The sequence below is a fragment of the Pteropus vampyrus genome, unplaced genomic scaffold (genome assembly GCF_000151845.1).
Source record: "Pteropus vampyrus isolate Shadow unplaced genomic scaffold, Pvam_2.0 Scaffold261, whole genome shotgun sequence".
NCBI lineage: Eukaryota > Metazoa > Chordata > Mammalia > Chiroptera > Pteropodidae > Pteropus > Pteropus vampyrus.
In genome coordinates this window covers 3019603-3025602 of record NW_011889042.1, presented here as the reverse complement: position 1 = coordinate 3025602, position 6000 = coordinate 3019603, and positions in this window count along the sequence as shown.

Genomic DNA, 6000 nt, shown 5'->3' with positions numbered 1-6000 from the left:
CGGGTGCCCGACCCCTTGCGAGAGAGGAGGACCGCCGGAGTAGGTGCAGAAAGCAACACGGTGGCGGGGGATAGGGGGCGCCGGGTGACGATCAGGAAAATCCCCGCCGTTTCCCCACCCCTCCTCCAGGCACCAGCCGCAGTGACTCCCCAGCTGGCGGGCAGGAGGGCGTGAGAGAGAAGCCTCAGTCTCCCGGGCGGAGCAGGGTGCCGGGGTTCTGCCCTTCCAGGCTTGGGGAGCGGCGCAGGGAAGGCGCACCCCGGAGAGGTTGGGGCGGGGAGACTCGCGACCTCGGCTCCGAGGAGAAGAGAAGAGCAAGGTCTGGGATGGCTGAGGTGTGGGGGAGGGGCGGCCTCCTGGGAATTAGGACTCGGGAAGGAAACAAAATAAAATGCGAGGTCAGAGGAGACGGTGGGGAGTAGGTCAGGAAATCGAAGCTATTACCCATTCACACGGTTATATTCGACCTGCCATCTCCCCATCTCCTCCCCGACATCCCTGGCCATTTCTGGGGCTTCTGCGACCTGAGAACATTTTCCACCGAAAAACTTGTTCAATAAATGAAAAAATCAATTTTAGCTAGTCTTTTTCTATGTAGTTTGGTTTCCAGCTCCACTCTGGGGGTGGGTAGGTGGAGCAGGTGGTGATCACCAAGCACTCTGCTTGGAAGAGGAGCTACCTAGGCGCTAGGGGATTTGAGGAGGGCAAGGCCAAATTGCAGTTCCAGCTCTGCCCCCAGACCTCTTGCAGAAGGTCTGCGCCTTCCTCCTGGACAAGCCTGCCTTAGAGACCCACTTGCCCATAGGCCCAGATCCCTCTCTCGTTTTTTCTGAGGACTTGCAGTCCTCTAGCTTTGATGAGCAAATCAACATGCTCAGCCACAGAGACATCTGATGGTAAAAACCACAAACCAAAGAGCCCCAGACACCAATGTGTTTCCATCATTTGCATGTCAAGGGTAAGTTTCTTCTGCAAATTGGGAACCTGGGAGGGGGAAAAACCTTAGAACCACACCCTCCTTGGGGAGGCCCCACATTAGGTTAGCCTGTTGAGTGGAGCTCTAAGAATGGGCTCCCAGACCTTCCGGGGGATGTCCTCTCTGCTGCTCCTGCTCCCTAAGCTCCTTCACTTGGTGGTACATTCGATTCTGGGAGACCCTTGAAACCCCAGGAGGTGGTCCCCTCAACCTCAGGTTAAAGATTTTTAATCTAGAGGAACTGACCCATGCTGACTCTTGTCCTGAAATTGTGACTGAGAGGTCAGGATTTATCCTCCTTGCTAATCATCTACATTTTGTCATCTGCCACTTTTCTGCTTACTTGCAAGATCCTTCTGCAGTTCCTCCCTTGGCATTTCAGGGACCAGGCAATGAACCTGCAAACATAGAGATGTCCCTGTTTATACTCATCTCTGAGTGCTCATAAAAGCATTTAATACATTATTAATATAGTTATCAAATGAAACCAGTCACTGTAATGGACGCTCTTTGTTGACAGACTCTTCTTAGGCATTGCAAACATACTCGCCTTTCAGGGCCGTCTTCCTGGAAGCTTTCCTCAGACTCTTTTCCTGCCTCTTACAACCCCACTGGGTAACCTCCCTCACTCCCACCACTGCCTCTGAGCTGCAGGTTCCCCAGGGTCCTAGGTAAAATCTCCCTCCTGTGCTCCAGCCCCTCATACACGCTGCCTACAGAAACTCTCTACCTGCAGGTTCCTCAGACACTTCACCTGCAAGGAGGCTAAAAGTGAACTTAAACCCCTTGCCTCCCCAAGCTTTCTCCTCATCCTCTGGCTTAGCAGCTAGAAACCTCGGTCCTCAGTGTTCCTTCCCTTGCATTCTATTAGTTATCAGGTCCTATTCATCCCTCCATTTCCTTCTGCTCCCTTATTCCCTCAGCTTCTGCCCTGTTTCAGGCTCCTTATTGTCTCTGCTCATCTCGGAGGATGAGCTGTCTCCCGCTTTCAAGACCTACCCTCTTGTCTGCTTCCAGATACTCTATCAGTTCTTTCTTTCTCCCTCTTTCTCTGCTTCAGACCTACGGACTATAGGATTCCCCCTTCTAAGAAACTCTTACCCCAACCCTATCCTGCACTCAGGCCATTATCCTAGTTGTCAGGCCATTATCCTACTTGTCACTTGCCCATTCATCAGACTTCCTCTAATAAACCATGCGTTACTCTCTCTGCTTCTTCAATCCCCATTTAATCCTCAATCTCCTACAATCCAGCTTTCTCCCCGTCATTCCAGGAATGGCTCTCAAAGGGGGCCTCCCAGTGGGTTAACCCATGGCCTCCTCCCTACTTCACTTCTTGGCCCCCTTGCAGCCCTGGGTGCAGTTAACACCTCCTTGAAATGACTCCCATTCTCACGACAGGTCTGACCTGCTTGGTTTTCCTACCAACTCTTTCATTTCTTCAGCACTGTCTGCCCCAGGTGCTTCTCCAGGGCACGATCCTTTTAACTTTTCACAAGTCTCGCAATTCCCAGGATGTTCTCACAAAGGGATTAGGGCGAAGTGGATACCCACTCCTGCATGCTCCACTTGCAGGCCGCACAGCTTTGGGCCAGTTTCTCGATGCTCAGTTTCATCATCTGTATTTGGGGCACACAACAGTGCCTGCCTACCTCAAAAGATTGTGGTGAGAATTAAACAAATCCACACATGTGAAATGCCCGGAACAGTGCCTGGCTCATTGAATGTGCAGGAAGTTCTAGTATTGTTATTGATAATAATAGTACCGTATCTGCTGATGACCGATTCCTGAACCTGCTCCCTCTCTTGAGCTCCTGACTAGAATGTGTCCTTTCCATTGGACAGGCTGTCCCACAGTCAACTCACCTTCAGCATGGCAAGCCTGGAACCCATCATTTCCACATCTTTCTTTGCCAGAATTCTCTGTCTTGGAGAAGGGTACCTCTCACTCACCCGTGCTACCAACTTCACATGCTGCCTTCCTCTTCTCCCACATGCAAACCCCTAGGTAAACTCGGGGCTTTCTACTTCCTGAATTTCTCTGGACTTTCCATATATTCTGCCCCCTCTCTATTTATTCCCACTGCTCTGCCCTGTTGCAGGCCACCAGGCCTCTGCCTTTCAATCCATCCTCCTCAATACCAGCAGTTATTTTCTAAAGCATGGACGAGGGATGTCTCTGCCCTGTTGAAAAAATACAGATGACACCTCACTGTTCGAAGAATGAACTTTAAACACCTTAGAGAGGCCCTTCCCAGCCTGCCCTTGACCTATAATCTAGCTCCTCCCCTTTCCTATGCTCTCCCCACCTGCCCACCCCCAGGCTAGATCAGCGAAGACCATTTGATGTTCCCACAGAGTACATGGGAATCTGAGGAAAGTCTCTTGCTAAGGCTCTGGCTACAGTAAGCACAGACAGTAGAGAGTGCATCTGCTGTGTCGCACCTCCACTATGAGGATGAAGCTGATGGGGAGTTTTGGGGCTCAGGCTTAGAAAGAGTGGGTTCCAGCTGGACCACAGGGAAAACAGGACATTTCCCTTCTGGGATTTCCCCCAGCCCAAGACAAACACTGAGACACAAATGGTGGACAAGAGCATGTGCTGCGGCTTTGGAACCAACCACATTGTCCTAGCCACCAGGAGACCCCGTCCTCCTCGAACCACCAAAGGCAGCTTAACAAGGCCCAAGGTGGAAAAGAAAGTGGTGTAAACATCCAGATAATTTGGGTAATCCTATTCCTTTCCCCGTCTTCACCAATTTGACCAAGAAACTCAGAGGAAACTTTGGAAGAATTTAGTACTATCACTTGAGGGGCCTGAAAGAACACATGGGTCACATATGGAGGCAGTGACCTTCCCAAAAAATGAGTAAACGACCCTTTCTGGGACAATAACCAGGTAGATGCCTGTGGGATTGGTAATCTCAGTTCCGTTTTAGAGAAGGATTTCTGGGAACTTCATCCTTCTCCAGAGTGCCAGCGCCAAGGTCATGCCTATGGCACTTTCTTTGGACTCTGTTCCCTTGCATAACAAACTGCTCCCTGGCAGTCTACTTATCCATCCTGCCAGCCTATCTATAGTGCTGGTATTGTAGTTGGTCTCTGTGTGTGTTCCCGGGAGGTGGGGGGTGTCTTCTGTCTCAGTGCCTGAACCTTCCAGCCTAAAGGCATGGCTGGCTCATGAGTGAGTAAATATTTGCCAAAGGTCTGACTTCTGACAGGTAGGTGAGACATGCCTGGTTTGCCCTCACAGAATCATGTGTCTTCCCTTCACTGGTAATAGTTTGTGAGGCTCCAAGGGTCCTGCCCCCAGTACAGAGGCTGCCAGCATGTCTTTAGGGCAGAGAGTAGGCATAGATAAATGGAATTCCATGTAACCATTAAAATTGCCTTTAAAGAATGTTTAAAGCCTATAAAAATGTTACGATATGTTATGGGAAAGGGAGATTTCCAGCATATGCAATATGAGCCGATTTATTTATTTTTATTTAATTATAAACATAGAAGAAAATATGCCAACATGTTAACAATTGTTAGATGAGGGTTTTATAGATAACTTTTACTTTGCTATTAATATTTTTCTAGATTTTCTAAGTTCCTCCATTGAACATACATTCCTTTATAATTGTATTTATGTGTGCCTATATTTAACCGAGATCATTCTGACTGGAAGGAGGAAAGTTAAACATAACTAACTTTTTCCTCCATAATTATGTTTAACTTAGGCTATTTCAATTGAACTCTATACCGAGCCCCCCAAAATGAACGATATGTATCCATCCTCAACCTCCAAGTCTAAAGGGAGATATGGAACAGCTATCAAGCGATACAAGGCAGAGTGTGAACTTAGTGAAATCAAGGTTTAAGCAGGGGGCTGGAGGCTACACGGGAAGGAAGTGGTTAATTCTTATGGGGAAAAATCAGAGAGGGCACCTTTGAAAAGCTGGCTCTTGGATTTGTGCCTGGGAGATGAAAGGGTTTTAACTAGGGATAAGGGCACAGCATAAATGAAGGTATGTTTAGATGTGAGTGAACATCCACTGTGGCCAGAGCATGGGGTGGGTGACACAGCAAGATGAGTCTGGGAAGGTGAAAAGGGTGTGACAGTAAATGGCCTGGAACACCAAACTTAAGAATCTACAGAGAAGGAGTGTGTTTCAGGCTCAGGCCTGAATTTCAAAATGGAATATTAACTTTGGCTTTGACTTTACTGATATCACCAAGAGTTGAGGTCATGAGGTCCCCCGGTCCTGCACCATACCAGTTCCTGGCGAAAGCCAGCCTGAAGTTAAGTTTGCTACAAATAATTCACAGGGTCTAGAGGCCCAATCCCTGCTTAGAGCAGCAGATTCTTTCTTCCTCCTAAACTCCTTGTAAATCTGCTACATATAGTGTGGTGGCTTCATGCCAGTCAGATAAAGGGACAAATAAGCCCCTGCTGTACCCACTTACAAACCGGGTGAATTACTTAACCTCTCTGAATCTCGGTTGCCTCAATCTCTAAAACGATAATAAGAATATTGCCTTTCTCCTCACTAGATGAAAAATAGTAAAAGTAAATAATAAAGTTTCTTGAGCTACAATGTGTTTGGCCCTGTTTTAAGCACTTTTACACATTTTATCTTATTTAATCTTCAGAAAAACCCTAAGAGGCAGGCATTATTCCCATTTCTATTTTATAGATGTGGAAACTGCCACACTGGAAAGTCAAAAAGGCTGAGCAAGGTCAACAATAAGTGGTAAAACCAAGATACAAACCTATTCCATGACTCCAGAGCCCACACACTTCATTATCCCCCAGGAGATCACAATTACAATAATTATAAAAGCAAATACATAGCGCTTACTATATGCCAGTTAACGTTGACATTGTTGACTCATTATTCCTCAGTGACCCTGTGGTGGTTACTACCATTAGCCCAGTTTATAGGTTAGGAAACCGAGGTACAGAGAGAGATTAAGTAATTTGCCCAAGTTTCTTTGTAGAGTCAGGATAGGAACTCAGGTGGTCTGGCTGCAGAGTC